Here is a 15,670-nt window from a genome sequence, read left to right as displayed (position 1 = left end):
GACATCAGGAACCTGGCCTGGTGACTTTTGTTTCTCTGGGGAAAGGACATGGTTCATGTCCAGGGCCTGGTGGCCCGGAGTGGCCGGCTGCCTGCTGAAATTCCGAACGGACCAGGATGCCTCCCTGATCGAAAGTACCACCACAGGCAACTGTGGCTGGTTTGACAGTGCCAAGTGCCTCCTGCAAACTGACATCAGGAACCTGGCCTGGAGACTTTTGTTTCTCTGGGGAAAGGCCATTGTACCTGTCCCATGCCTGGGGGCCCGTATTTGCCGGCCGCCTGCTGAAATTCCGAAGGGATCAGGATACCTCCCAGACCGATAGTACCACCAATGGCAACTGTGGCTGGTTTGACAGTGCCAAGTGCCTCCTGCAAACTGACATCAGGAACCTGGCCTGGTGACTTTTGTTTCTCTGGGGAACGGCCATCGTTCCCCTCCAGTGCCCGGTGGCCCGGAGTGGCCGGCTGCCTGCGGAAATTCCGCACGGATCAGGATACCTCCCGGACCGAAAGTATCACCATATGCAACATGGACTGGTTTGACAGTGCCAAGTGCCTCCTGCAAAAAGACATCAGGAAACTGGCCTGGTGACTTTTGTTTCTCTGGGGAAAGCCATCGTTCATATCCTGGACCCGTAGGCCCGGAGTGGCCAGCTGCCTGCTGAAATTCCGCACGGATCAGGATGCCGCCCAGATGCAAGTTGCCCCCACAGGCAGCTGTGGCTGGTTTGACAGTGCCAAGTGCCTCCTGCAAACTGACATCAGGAACCTGGCCTGGTGACTTTTGTTTCTCTGGGGCCAGGCCATCGTACATGTCCAGGGCCTGGTGTCCCGGAGTGGCCGGCCGCCAGCTGTAATTCCGCACGGATCAGGATACCTCCCGGACAGAAAGTACCACCATATGCATCAGTGACTGGTTTGACAGTGCCAAGTGCCTCCTGCAAAATGACATCAGGTACCTGGCCTGGTGACTTTTGTTTCTCTGGGGAAAGGCCATCGTTCCTATCCAGGGCCGGGTGGCCCGGAGTGGCCGACTGCCTGCTGAAATTCTGAAGGGATCAGGATACCGCCTAGATGCAAGGTGCCGCCAGAGGCCACAGTGGCTGGTTTGACAGTGCCAAGTGCCTCCTGCAAACTGACATCAGGAACCTGGCCTGGTAACTTTTGTTTCTCTGGGGAAAGGCCATTGTACCTGTCCCATGCCTGGTGGCCCGTATTTGCCGGCCGCCTGCTGAAATTCCGAATGGATCAGGATACCTCCCAGACCGATAGTACCACCAATGGCAACTGTGGCTGGTTTGACAGTGCCAAGTGCCTCCTGCAAACTGACATCAGGAACCTGGCCTGGTGACTTTTGTTTCTCTGGGGAAAGGCCATCGTTCCCCTCCAGTGCCCGGTGGCCCGGAGTGGCCGGCTGCCTGCGGAAATTCCGCACGGATCAGGATACCTCCCGGACCGAAAGTATCACCATATGCAACATGGACTGGTTTGACAGTGCCAAGTGCCTCCTGCAAAAAGACATCAGGAAACTGGCCTGGTGACTTTTGTTTCTCTGGGGAAAGGCCATCGTTCCTATCCAGGGCCGGGTGGCCCGGAGTGGCCGACTGCCTGCTGAAATTCTGAAGGGATCAGGATACCGCCTAGATCCAAGGTGCCGCCAGAGGCCACAGTGGCTGGTTTGACAGTGCCAAGTGCCTCCTGCAAACTGACATCAGGAACCTGGCCTGGTAACTTTTGTTTCTCTGGGGAAAGGTCACCGTACATGTCCAGGGCCTGGTGGCCCGGAGTGGCCGGCTGCCTGCTGAAATTCCGCACGGATCCGGATGCCTCCCTGACCGAAAGTACCACCACAGGCAACTGTGGCTGGTTTGACAGTGCCAAGTGCCTCCTGCAAACTGACATCAGGAACCTGGCCTGGTGACTTTTGTTTCTCTGGGGAAAGGCCATGATTCATGTCCAGGGCCTGGCGGCCCGGAGTAGCTGGCTGCCTGCTGAAATTCCGCACGGATCAGGATAGCTCCCAGATGAAAGGAGCCCCAAAAGCGTACTGTGGATGGTTTGACAGTGCCAAGTGCCTCCTGCAAACTGACATCAGGAACCTGGCCTGGTGACTTTTGTTTCTCTGGGGAAAGGCCATGGTTCATATCCTGGACACGTAAGACCGGAGTCGCCGGCTGCCTGCTTAAATACTGCACGGATGAGGATACGACCCAGATGCAACGTGCCCCCACAGGCAACTGTGGCTGGTTTGACAGTGCCAAGTGCCTCCTGCAAACTGACATCAGGAACCTGGCCGGGTGACTTTTGTTTCTCTGGGGAAAGGCCATTGTACGTGTCCAGTGCCTGGCGGCCCGGAGTGGCCGGCTGCCTGCTGAAATTCCGAACGGATCAGGATGCCTCCCAGACCGATAGTACCACCAAAGGCAACTGTGGCTGGTTTGACAGTGCCAAGTGCCTCCTGCAAACTGACATCAGGAACCTGGCCTGGTGACTTTTGTTTCTCTGGGGAAAGGCCATCGTTCCTCTCCAGTGCCGGGTGGCCCGGAGTGGCCGGCTGCCTGCTGAAATTCCGCACGGATCAGGATGCCGCCCAGATGCAAGTTGCCCCCACAGGCAACTGTGGCTGGTTTGACAGTGCCAAGTGCCTCCTGCAAACTGACATCAGGAACCTGGCCTGGTGACTTTTGTTTCTCTGCGGAAAGGCCATCGTTCATATCCTGGACCCGTAGGCCCGGAGTGGCCAGCTGCCTGCTGAAATTCCTCACGGATCAGGATGCCGCCCAGATGCAAGTTGCCCCCACAGGCAACTGTGGCTGGTTTGACAGTGCCAAGTGCCTCCTGCAAACTGACATCAGGAACCTGGCCTGGTGACTTTTGTTTCTCTGGGGAAAGGCCATCGTTCCTATCCAGGGCCGGGTGGCCCGGAGTGGCCGACTGCCTGCTGAAATTCCGAACGGATGAGGATACCGCCTAGATGCAAGGTGCCGCCAGAGGCCATAGTGGCTGGTTTGACAGTGCCAAGTGCCTCCTGCAAACTGACATCAGGAACCTGGCCTGGTAACTTTTGTTTCTCTGGGGAAAGGTCACCGTACATGTCCAGGGCCTGGTGGCCCGGAGTGGCCGGCTGCCTGCTGAAATTCCGCACGGATCAGGATGCCTCCCTGACCGAAAGTACCACCACAGGCAACTGTGGCTGGTTTGACAGTGCCAAGTGCCTCCTGCAAACTGACATCAGGAACCTGGCCTGGAGACTTTTGTTTCTCTGGGGAAAGGCCATTGTACCTGTCCCATGCCTGGTGGCCCGTAGTTGCCGGGCGCCTGCTGAAATTCCGAAGGGATCAGGATACCTCCCAGACCGATAGTACCACCACAGGCAGCTGTGGCTGGTTTGACAGTGCCAAGTGCCTCCTGCAAACTGACATCGGGAACCTGGCCTGGTGACTTGTTTCTCTGCAGAAAGGCCATCGTTCATATCCTGGACCCGTGGGCCCGGAGTGGCCAGCTGCCTGCTGAAATTCCGCACGGATCAGGATGCCGCCCAGATGCAAGTTGCCCCCACAGGCAACTGTGGCTGGTTTGACAGTGCCAAGTGCCTCCTGCAAACTGACATCAGGAACCTGGCGTGGGGACTTTTGTTTTTTTTGGGGAAAGCACATGGTTCATGTCCAGGGCCTGGTGTCCCGGAGTGGCCGGCTGCCTGCTGAAATTCCGAACGGATCAGGATGCCTCCCAGATGAAAAATGCCGCCACAGGCAGCTGTGGTTGGTTTGACAGTGCCAAGTGCCTCCTGCAAACTGACATCAGGAACCTGGCCTGGTGACTTTTGTTTCTCTGGGGAAAGGACATGGTTCATGTCCAGGGCCTGGTGGCTCGGAGTGGCCGACTGCCTGCTGAAATTCCGAACGGATGAGGATACCGCCTAGATGCAAGGTGCCGCCAGAGGCCATAGTGGCTGGTTTGACAGTGCCAAGTGCCTCCTGCAAACTGACATCAGGAACCTGGCCTGGTAACTTTTGTTTCTCTGGGGAAAGGTCACCGTACATGTCCAGGGCCTGGTTGCCCGGAGTGGCCGGCTGCCTGCTGAAATTCCGCACGGACCAGGATGCTTCCCTGACCGAAAGTACCACCACAGGCAACTGTGGCTGGTTTGACAGTGCCAAGTGCCTCCTGCAAACTGACATCAGGAACCTGGCCTGGTGACTTTTCTTTCTCTGGGGAAAGGCCATGGTTCGTGTCCAGGTCCCGGTGGCACGGAGTGGCCACCTGCCTGCTGAAATTCCGCACGGATCAGGATGCCGCCCAGATGGAAGTTGCCCCCACAGGCAACTGTGGCTGGTTTGCCCGTGCCAAGTGCCTCCTGCAAACTGACATCAGGAACCTGGCCTGGTGACTTTTGTTTCTCTGGGGAAAGGCCATTGTACCAGTCCCATGCCTGGTGGCCCGTAGTTGCCGGCCGCCTGCAGAAATTCCGAAGGGATCAGGATACCTCCCAGACCGATAGTACCACCAAAGGCAACTGTGGCTGGTTTGACAGTGCCAAGTGCCTCCTGCAAACTGACATCAGGAACCTGGCCTGGTGACTTTTGTTTCTCTGGGGAAAGGCCATGATTCATGTCCAGGGCCTGGCGGCCCGGAGTAGCTGGCTGCCTGCTGAAATTCCGCACGGATCAGGATAGCTCCCAGATGAAAGGAGCCCCAAAAGGGTACTGTGGCTGGTTTGACAGTGCCAAGTGCCTCCTGCAAACTGACATCAGGAACCTGGCCTGGTGACTTTTCTTTCTCTGGGGAAAGGCCATGGTTCATATCCCGGACACGTAAGACCGGAGTCGCCGGCTGCCTGCTTAAATACTGTACGGATGAGGATACGACCCAGATGCAACGTGCCCCCACAGGCAACTGTGTCTGGTTTGACAGTGCCAAGTGCCTCCTGCAAACTGACATCAGGAACCTGGCCTGGTGACTTTTGTTTCTCTGGGGAAAGGACATGGTTCATGTCCAGGGCCTGGTGGCCCGGAGTGGCCGGCTGCCTGCTGAAATTCCGAACGGATCAGGATACCTCCCAGACCGATAGTACCACCACAGGCTACTGTGCCTAGTTTGACAGTGCCAAGTGCCTCCTGCAAACTGACATCGGGAACCTGGCCTGGTGACTTGTTTCTCTGGGGAAAGGCCATGGTTCGTGTCCAGGGCCCGGTGGCACGGAGTGGCCGGATGCCTGCTGAAATTCCAAACGGATGCGGATACCGCCTAGATGCAAGGTGCCGCCAGAGGCCAGAGTGGCTGGTTTGACAGTGCCAAGTGCCTCCTGCAAACTGACATCAGGAACCTGGCCTGGTAACTTTTGTTTCTCTGGCGAAAGGTCACCGTACATGTCCAGGGCCTGGTGGCCCGGAGTGGCCGGCTGCCTGCTGAAATTCCGCACGGACCAGGATGCCTCCTGACCGAAAGTACCACCACAGGCAAATGTGGCTGGTTTGACAGTGCCAAGTGCCTCCTGCAAACTGACATCAGAATCCTGGCCTGGTGACTTTTGTTTCTCTGGGGAAAGGACATGGTTCGTGTCCAGGGCCTGGTGGCCCGGAGTGGCTGGCTGCCTGCTGAAATTACGAACAGATCAGGATGCCTCCCAGATGCAAGTTGCCCCCACAGGCAGCTGTGGCTGGTTTGACAGTGCCAAGTGCCTCCTGCAAACTGACATCAGGAACCTGGCCTGGTGACTTTTGTTTCTCTGGGGAAAGGCCATGGTTCGTGTCCAGGGCCCGGTGGCCCGGAGTGGCCAGCTGCCTGCTGAAATTCCGCACGGATCAGGATGCCGCCCAGATGCAATTTGCCCCCACAGGCAACTGTGGCTGGTTTGACAGTGCGAAGTGCCTCCTGCAAACTGACATCAGGAACCTGGCATGGTGACTTTTGTTTCTCTGGGGAAAGGACATGGTTCATGTCCAGGGCCTGGTGGCCCGGAGTGGCCGGCTGCCTGCTGAAATTCCGAACGGACCAGGATGCCTCCCTGATCGAAAGTACCACCACAGGCAACTGTGGCTGGTTTGACAGTGCCAAGTGCCTCCTGCAAACTGACATCAGGAACCTGGCCTGGAGACTTTTGTTTCTCTGGGGAAAGGCCATTGTACCTGTCCCATGCCTGGTGGCCCGTATTTGCCGGCCGCCTGCTGAAATTCCGAAGGGATCAGGATGCCTCCCAGACCGATAGTACCACCAAAGGCAACTGTGGCTGGTTTGACAGTGCCAAGTGCCTCCTGCAAACTGACATCAGGAACCTGGCCTGGTGACTTTTGTTTCTCTGGGGAAAGGCCATCGTTCCTCTCCAGTGCCCGGTGGCCCGGAGTGGCCGGCTGCCTGCGGAAATTCCGCACGGATCAGGATACCTCCCGGACCGAAAGTATCACCATATGCAACATGGACTGGTTTGACAGTGCCAAGGGCCTCCTGCAAACCGACATCAGGAACCAGGCCTGGTGACTTTTGTTTCTCTGGGGAAAGGCCATGGTTCGTGTCCAGGGCCCAGTGGCACGGAGTGGCCGGATGCCTGCTGAAATTCCGCACGGATCAGGATACCTCCCAGATGAAAGGAGCCCCCACCGGCAACTGTGGCTGGTTGGACAGTGCCAAGTGCCTCCTGCAAACTGACATCAGGAACCTGGCCTGGTGACTTTTGTTTCTCTGGGGAAAGGCCATCGTTCATATCCTGGACCCGTAGGCCCGGAGTGGCCAGCTGCCTGCTGAAATTCCGCACGGATCAGGATACGGCCTAGATGCAAGGTGCCGCCAGAGGCAACAGTGGCTGGTTTGACAGTGCCAAGTGCCTCCTGCAAATTGACATCAGGAACCTGGCCTGGTAACTTTTGTTTCTCTGGGGAAAGGTCACCGTACATGTCCAGGGCCTGGTGGCCCGGAGTGGCCGGCTGCCTGCTGAAATTCCGCACGGATCAGGATGCCTCCCTGACCGAAAGTACCACCACAGGCGACTGTGGCTGGTTTGACAGTGCCAAGTGCCTCCTGCAAACTGACATCAGGAACCTGGCCTGGTGACTTTTGTTTCTCTGGGGAAAGGCCATCGTTCATATCCTGGACCCGTAGGCCCGGAGTGGCCAGCTGCCTGCTGAAATTCCGCACGGATCAGGATACGGCCTAGATGCAAGGTGCCGCCAGAGGCAACAGTGGCTGGTTTGACAGTGCCAAGTGCCTCCTGCAAATTGACATCAGGAACCTGGCCTGGTAACTTTTGTTTCTCTGGGGAAAGGTCACCGTACATGTCCAGGGCCTGGTGGCCCGGAGTGGCCGGCCGCCTGCTGAAATTCTGAAGGGATCAGGATACCTCCCAGACCGATAGTACCACCAAAGGCAACTGTGGCTGGTTTGACAGTGCCAAGTGCCTCCTGCAAACTGACATCAGGAACCTGGCCTGGTGACTTTTGTTTCTCTGGGGAAAGGCCATGATTCATGTCCAGTGCCTGGCGGCCCGGAGTAGCTGGCTGCCTGCTGAAATTCCGCACGGATCAGGATAGCTCCCAGATGAAAGGAGCACCCACAGGCAACTGCGGCTGGTTGGACAGTGCCAAGTGCCTCCTGCAAACTGACATCAGGAACCTGGCCTGGTGACTTTTGTTTCTCTGGGGAAAGGACATGGTTCATGTCCAGGGCCTGGTGGCCCGGAGTGGCCGGCTGCCTGCTGAAATTCCGAACGGACCAGGATGCCTCCCTGATCGAAAGTACCACCACAGGCAACTGTGGCTGGTTTGACAGTGCCAAGTGCCTCCTGCAAACTGACATCAGGAACCTGGCCTGGAGACTTTTGTTTCTCTGGGGAAAGGCCATTGTACCTGTCCCATGCCTGGGGGCCCGTATTTGCCGGCCGCCTGCTGAAATTCCGAAGGGATCAGGATACCTCCCAGACCGATAGTACCACCAATGGCAACTGTGGCTGGTTTGACAGTGCCAAGTGCCTCCTGCAAACTGACATCAGGAACCTGGCCTGGTGACTTTTGTTTCTCTGGGGAACGGATATCGTTCCCCTCCAGTGCCCGGTGGCCCGGAGTGGCCGGCTGCCTGCGGAAATTCCGCACGGATCAGGATACCTCCCGGACCGAAAGTATCACCATATGCAACATGGACTGGTTTGACAGTGCCAAGTGCCTCCTGCAAAAAGACATCAGGAAACTGGCCTGGTGACTTTTGTTTCTCTGGGGAAAGCCATCGTTCATATCCTGGACCCGTAGGCCCGGAGTGGCCAGCTGCCTGCTGAAATTCCGCACGGATCAGGATGCCGCCCAGATGCAAGTTGCCCCCACAGGCAGCTGTGGCTGGTTTGACAGTGCCAAGTGCCTCCTGCAAACTGACATCAGGAACCTGGCCTGGTGACTTTTGTTTCTCTGGGGCCAGGCCATCGTACATGTCCAGGGCCTGGTGTCCCGGAGTGGCCGGCCGCCAGCTGTAATTCCGCACGGATCAGGATACCTCCCGGACAGAAAGTACCACCATATGCATCAGTGACTGGTTTGACAGTGCCAAGTGCCTCCTGCAAAATGACATCAGGTACCTGGCCTGGTGACTTTTGTTTCTCTGGGGAAAGGCCATCGTTCCTATCCAGGGCCGGGTGGCCCGGAGTGGCCGACTGCCTGCTGAAATTCTGAAGGGATCAGGATACCGCCTAGATGCAAGGTGCCGCCAGAGGCCACAGTGGCTGGTTTGACAGTGCCAAGTGCCTCCTGCAAACTGACATCAGGAACCTGGCCTGGTAACTTTTGTTTCTCTGGGGAAAGGCCATTGTACCTGTCCCATGCCTGGTGGCCCGTATTTGCCGGCCGCCTGCTGAAATTCCGAAGGGATCAGGATACCTCCCAGACCGATAGTACCACCAATGGCAACTGTGGCTGGTTTGACAGTGCCAAGTGCCTCCTGCAAACTGACATCAGGAACCTGGCCTGGTGACTTTTGTTTCTCTGGGGAACGGCCATCGTTCCCCTCCAGTGCCCGGTGGCCCGGAGTGGCCGGCTGCCTGCGGAAATTCCGCACGGATCAGGATACCTCCCGGACCGAAAGTATCACCATATGCAACATGGACTGGTTTGACAGTGCCAAGTGCCTCCTGCAAAAAGACATCAGGAAACTGGCCTGGTGACTTTTGTTTCTCTGGGGAAAGCCATCGTTCATATCCTGGACCCGTAGGCCCGGAGTGGCCAGCTGCCTGCTGAAATTCCGCACGGAACAGGATGCCGCCCAGATGCAAGTTGCCCCCACAGGCAGCTGTGGCTGGTTTGACAGTGCCAAGTGCCTCCTGCAAACTGACATCAGGAACCTGGCCTGGTGACTTTTGTTTCTCTGGGGCCAGGCCATCGTACATGTCCAGGGCCTGGTGTCCCGGAGTGGCCGGCCGCCAGCTGTAATTCCGCACGGATCAGGATACCTCCCGGACAGAAAGTACCACCATATGCATCAGTGACTGGTTTGACAGTGCCAAGTGCCTCCTGCAAAATGACATCAGGTACCTGGCCTGGTGACTTTTGTTTCTCTGGGGAAAGGCCATCGTTCCTATCCAGGGCCGGGTGGCCCGGAGTGGCCGACTGCCTGCTGAAATTCTGAAGGGATCAGGATACCGCCTAGATGCAAGGTGCCGCCAGAGGCCACAGTGGCTGGTTTGACAGTGCCAAGTGCCTCCTGCAAACTGACATCAGGAACCTGGCCTGGTAACTTTTGTTTCTCTGGGGAAAGGCCATTGTACCTGTCCCATGCCTGGTGGCCCGTATTTGCCGGCCGCCTGCTGAAATTCCGAAGGGATCAGGATACCTCCCAGACCGATAGTACCACCAATGGCAACTGTGGCTGGTTTGACAGTGCCAAGTGCCTCCTGCAAATTGACATCAGGAACCTGGCCTGGTGACTTTTGTTTCTCTGGGGAAAGGCCATCGTTCCCCTCCAGTGCCCGGTGGCCCGGAGTGGCCGGCTGCCTGCGGAAATTCCGCACGGATCAGGATACCTCCCGGACCGAAAGTATCACCATATGCAACATGGACTGGTTTGACAGTGCCAAGTGCCTCCTGCAAAAAGACATCAGGAAACTGGCCTGGTGACTTTTGTTTCTCTGGGGAAAGGCCATCGTTCATATCCTGGACCCGTAGGCCCGGAGTGGCCAGCTGCCTGCTGAAATTCCGCACGGATCAGGATGCCGCCCAGATGCAAGTTGCCCCCACAGGCAGCTGTGGCTGGTTTGACAGTGCCAAGTGCCTCCTGCAAACTGACATCAGGAACCTGGCCTGGTGACTTTTGTTTCTCTGGGGCCAGGCCATCGTACATGTCCAGGGCCTGGTGTCCCGGAGTGGCCGGTCGCCAGCTGTAATTCCGCACGGATCAGGATACCTCCCGGACAGAAAGTACCACCATATGCATCAGTGACTGGTTTGACAGTGCCAAGTGCCTCCTGCAAAATGACATCAGGTACCTGGCCTGGTGACTTTTGTTTCTCTGGGGAAAGGCCATCGTTCCTATCCAGGGCCGGGTGGCCCGGAGTGGCCGACTGCCTGCTGAAATTCTGAAGGGATCAGGATACCGCCTAGATCCAAGGTGCCGCCAGAGGCCACAGTGGCTGGTTTGACAGTGCCAAGTGCCTCCTGCAAACTGACATCAGGAACCTGGCCTGGTAACTTTTGTTTCTCTGGGGAAAGGTCACCGTACATGTCCAGGGCCTGGTGGCCCGGAGTGGCCGGCTGCCTGCTGAAATTCCGCACGGATCCGGATGCCTCCCTGACCGAAAGTACCACCACAGGCAACTGTGGCTGGTTTGACAGTGCCAAGTGCCTCCTGCAAACTGACATCAGGAACCTGGCCTGGTGACTTTTGTTTCTCTGGGGAAAGGCCATGATTCATGTCCAGGGCCTGGCGGCCCGGAGTAGCTGGCTGCCTGCTGAAATTCCGCACGGATCAGGATAGCTCCCAGATGAAAGGAGCCCCAAAAGCGTACTGTGGATGGTTTGACAGTGCCAAGTGCCTCCTGCAAACTGACATCAGGAACCTGGCCTGGTGACTTTTGTTTCTCTGGGGAAAGGCCATGGTTCATATCCTGGACAGGTAAGACCGGAGTCGCCGGCTGCCTGCTTAAATACTGCACGGATGAGGATACGACCCAGATGCAACGTGCCCCCACAGGCAACTGTGGCTGGTTTGACAGTGCCAAGTGCCTCCTGCAAACTGACATCAGGAACCTGGCCGGGTGACTTTTGTTTCTCTGGGGAAAGGCCATTGTACGTGTCCAGTGCCTGGCGGCCCGGAGTGGCCGGCTGCCTGCTGAAATTCCGAACGGATCAGGATGCCTCCCTGACCGATAGTACCACCAAAGGCAACTGTGGCTGGTTTGACAGTGCCAAGTGCCTCCTGCAAACTGACATCAGGAACCTGGCCTGGTGACTTTTGTTTCTCTGGGGAAAGGCCATCGTTCCTCTCCAGTGCCGGGTGGCCCGGAGTGGCCGGCTGCCTGCTGAAATTCCGCACGGATCAGGATGCCGCCCAGATGCAAGTTGCCCCCACAGGCAACTGTGGCTGGTTTGACAGTGCCAAGTGCCTCCTGCAAACTGACATCAGGAACCTGGCCTGGTGACTTTTGTTTCTCTGCGGAAAGGCCATCGTTCATATCCTGGACCCGTAGGCCCGGAGTGGCCAGCTGCCTGCTGAAATTCCTCACGGATCAGGATGCCGCCCAGATGCAAGTTGCCCCCACAGGCAACTGTGGCTGGTTTGACAGTGCCAAGTGCCTCCTGCAAACTGACATCAGGAACCTGGCCTGGTGACTTTTGTTTCTCTGGGGAAAGGCCATCGTTCCTATCCAGGGCCGGGTGGCCCGGAGTGGCCGACTGCCTGCTGAAATTCCGAACGGATGAGGATACCGCCTAGATGCAAGGTGCCGCCAGAGGCCATAGTGGCTGGTTTGACAGTGCCAAGTGCCTCCTGCAAACTGACATCAGGAACCTGGCCTGGTAACTTTTGTTTCTCTGGGGAAAGGTCACCGTACATGTCCAGGGCCTGGTGGCCCGGAGTGGCCGGCTGCCTGCTGAAATTCCGCACGGATCAGGATGCCTCCCTGACCGAAAGTACCACCACAGGCAACTGTGGCTGGTTTGACAGTGCCAAGTGCCTCCTGCAAACTGACATCAGGAACCTGGCCTGGAGACTTTTGTTTCTCTGGGGAAAGGCCATTGTACCTGTCCCATGCCTGGTGGCCCGTAGTTGCCGGGCGCCTGCTGAAATTCCGAAGGGATCAGGATACCTCCCAGACCGATAGTACCACCACAGGCAACTGTGGCTGGTTTGACAGTGCCAAGTGCCTCCTGCAAACTGACATCGGGAACCTGGCCTGGTGACTTGTTTCTCTGCAGAAAGGCCATCGTTCATATCCTGGACCCGTAGGCCCGGAGTGGCCAGCTGCCTGCTGAAATTCCGCACGGATCAGGATGCCGCCCAGATGCAAGTTGCCCCCACAGGCAACTGTGGCTGGTTTGACAGTGCCAAGTGCCTCCTGCAAACTGACATCAGGAACCTGGCGTGGGGACTTTTGTTTTTTTGGGGAAAGCACATGGTTCATGTCCAGGGCCTGGTGTCCCGGAGTGGCCGGCTGCCTGCTGAAATTCCGAACGGATCAGGATGCCTCCCAGATGAAAAATGCCGCCACAGGCAGCTGTGGTTGGTTTGACAGTGCCAAGTGCCTCCTGCAAACTGACATCAGGAACCTGGCCTGGTGACTTTTGTTTCTCTGGGGAAAGGACATGGTTCATGTCCAGGGCCTGGTGGCTCGGAGTGGCCGACTGCCTGCTGAAATTCTGAACGGATGAGGATACCGCCTAGATGCAAGGTGCCGCCAGAGGCCATAGTGGCTGGTTTGACAGTGCCAAGTGCCTCCTGCAAACTGACATCAGGAACCTGGCCTGGTAACTTTTGTTTCTCTGGGGAAAGGTCACCGTACATGTCCAGGGCCTGGTTGCCCGGAGTGGCCGGCTGCCTGCTGAAATTCCGCACGGACCAGGATGCTTCCCTGACCGAAAGTACCACCACAGGCAACTGTGGCTGGTTTGACAGTGCCAAGTGCCTCCTGCAAACTGACATCAGGAACCTGGCCTTGTGACTTTTCTTTCTCTGGGGAAAGGCCATGGTTCGTGTCCAGGTCCCGGTGGCACGGAGTGGCCAGCTGCCTGCTGAAATTCCGCACGGATCAGGATGCCGCCCAGATGGAAGTTGCCCCCACAGGCAACTGTGGCTGGTTTGCCCGTGCCAAGTGCCTCCTGCAAACTGACATCAGGAACCTGGCCTGGTGACTTTTGTTTCTCTGGGGAAAGGCCATTGTACCAGTCCCATGCCTGGTGGCCCGTAGTTGCCGGCCGCCTGCAGAAATTCCGAAGGGATCAGGATACCTCCCAGACCGATAGTACCACCAAAGGCAACTGTGGCTGGTTTGACAGTGCCAAGTGCCTCCTGCAAACTGACATCAGGAACCTGGCCTGGTGACTTTTGTTTCTCTGGGGAAAGGCCATGATTCATGTCCAGGGCCTGGCGGCCCGGAGTAGCTGGCTGCCTGCTGAAATTCCGCACGGATCAGGATAGCTCCCAGATGAAAGGAGCCCCAAAAGGGTACTGTGGATGGTTTGACAGTGCCAAGTGCCTCCTGCAAACTGACATCAGGAACCTGGCCTGGTGACTTTTCTTTCTCTGGGGAAAGGCCATGGTTCATATCCCGGACACGTAAGACCGGAGTCGCCGGCTGCCTGCTTAAATACTGTACGGATGAGGATACGACCCAGATGCAACGTGCCCCCACAGGCAACTGTGTCTGGTTTGACAGTGCCAAGTGCCTCCTGCAAACTGACATCAGGAACCTGGCCTGGTGACTTTTGTTTCTCTGGGGAAAGGACATGGTTCATGTCCAGGGCCTGGTGGCCCGGAGTGGCCGGCTGCCTGCTGAAATTCCGAACGGATCAGGATACCTCCCAGACCGATAGTACCACCACAGGCTACTGTGCCTAATTTGACAGTGCCAAGTGCCTCCTGCAAACTGACATCGGGAACCTGGCCTGGTGACTTGTTTCTCTGGGGAAAGGCCATGGTTCGTGTCCAGGGCCCGGTGGCACGGAGTGGCCGGATGCCTGCTGAAATTCCAAACGGATGCGGATACCGCCTAGATGCAAGGTGCCGCCAGAGGCCAGAGTGGCTGGTTTGACAGTGCCAAGTGCCTCCTGCAAACTGACATCAGGAACCTGGCCTGGTAACTTTTGTTTCTCTGGGGAAAGGTCACCGTACATGTCCAGGGCCTGGTGGCCCGGAGTGGCCGGCTGCCTGCTGAAATTCCGCACGGACCAGGATGCCTCCTGACCGAAAGTACCACCACAGGCAAATGTGGCTGGTTTGACAGTGCCATGTGCCTCCTGCAAACTGACATCAGGATCCTGGCCTGGTGACTTTTGTTTCTCTGGGGAAAGGACATGGTTCGTGTCCAGGGCCTGGTGGCCCGGAGTGGCTGGCTGCCTGCTGAAATTACGAACAGATCAGGATGCCTCCCAGATGCAAGTTGCCCCCACAGGCAGCTGTGGCTGGTTTGACAGTGCCAAGTGCCTCCTGCAAACTGACATCAGGAACCTGGCCTGGTGACTTTTGTTTCTCTGGGGAAAGGCCATGTTTCGTGTCCAGGGCCCGGTGGCACGGAGTGGCCGGCTGCCTGCTGAAATTCCGCACGGATCAGGATGCCGCCCAGATGCAATTTGCCCCCACAGGCAACTGTGGCTGGTTTGACAGTGCGAAGTGCCTCCTGCAAACTGACATCAGGAACCTGGCATGGTGACTTTTGTTTCTCTGGGGAAAGGACATGGTTCATGTCCAGGGCCTGGTGGCCCGGAGTGGCCGGCTGCCTGCTGAAATTCTGCACGGATCAGGATGCCTCCCTGATCGAAAGTACCACCACAGGCAACTGTGGCTGGTTTGACAGTGCCAAGTGCCTCCTGCAAACTGAAATCAGGTACCTGGCCTGGTGACTTTTGTTTCTCTGGGGAAAGGCCATCGTTCCTCTCCAGTGCCCGGTGGCCCGGAGTGGCCGGCTGCCGGCGGAAATTCCGCACGGATCAGGATACCTCCCGGACCGAAAGTATCACCATATGCAACATGGACTGGTTTGACAGTGCCAAGTGCCTCCTGCAAACTGACATCAGGAACCTGGCCTGGTGACTTTTGTTTCTCTGGGGAAAGGCCATGATTCATGTCAAGTGCCTGGCGGCCCGGAGTAGCTGGCTGCCTGCTGAAATTCCGCACGGATCAGGATACGGCCTAGATGCAAGGTGCCGCCAGAGGCAACAGTGGCTGGTTTGACAGTGCCAAGTGCCTCCTGCAAACTGACATCAGGAACCAGGCCTGGTGACTTTTGTTTCTCTGGGGAAAGGCCATGGTTCGTGTCCAGGGCCCAGTGGCACGGAGTGGCCGGATGCCTGCTGAAATTCCGCACGGGTCAGGATACCTCCCAGATGAAAGGAGCCCGCACCGGCAACTGTGGCTGGTTGGACAGTGCCAAGTGCCTCCTGCAAACTGACATCAGGAACCTGGCCTGGTGACTTTTGTTTCTCTGGTGAAAGGCCATCGTTCATATCCTGGACCCGTAGGCCCGGAGTGGCCAGCTGCCTGCTGAAATT

The sequence above is a fragment of the Passer domesticus genome, chromosome W (genome assembly GCF_036417665.1).
Source record: "Passer domesticus isolate bPasDom1 chromosome W, bPasDom1.hap1, whole genome shotgun sequence".
NCBI lineage: Eukaryota > Metazoa > Chordata > Aves > Passeriformes > Passeridae > Passer > Passer domesticus.
The sequence above is the reverse complement of the archived record's forward strand: the minus strand, read 5'-3'. Positions refer to the sequence as shown.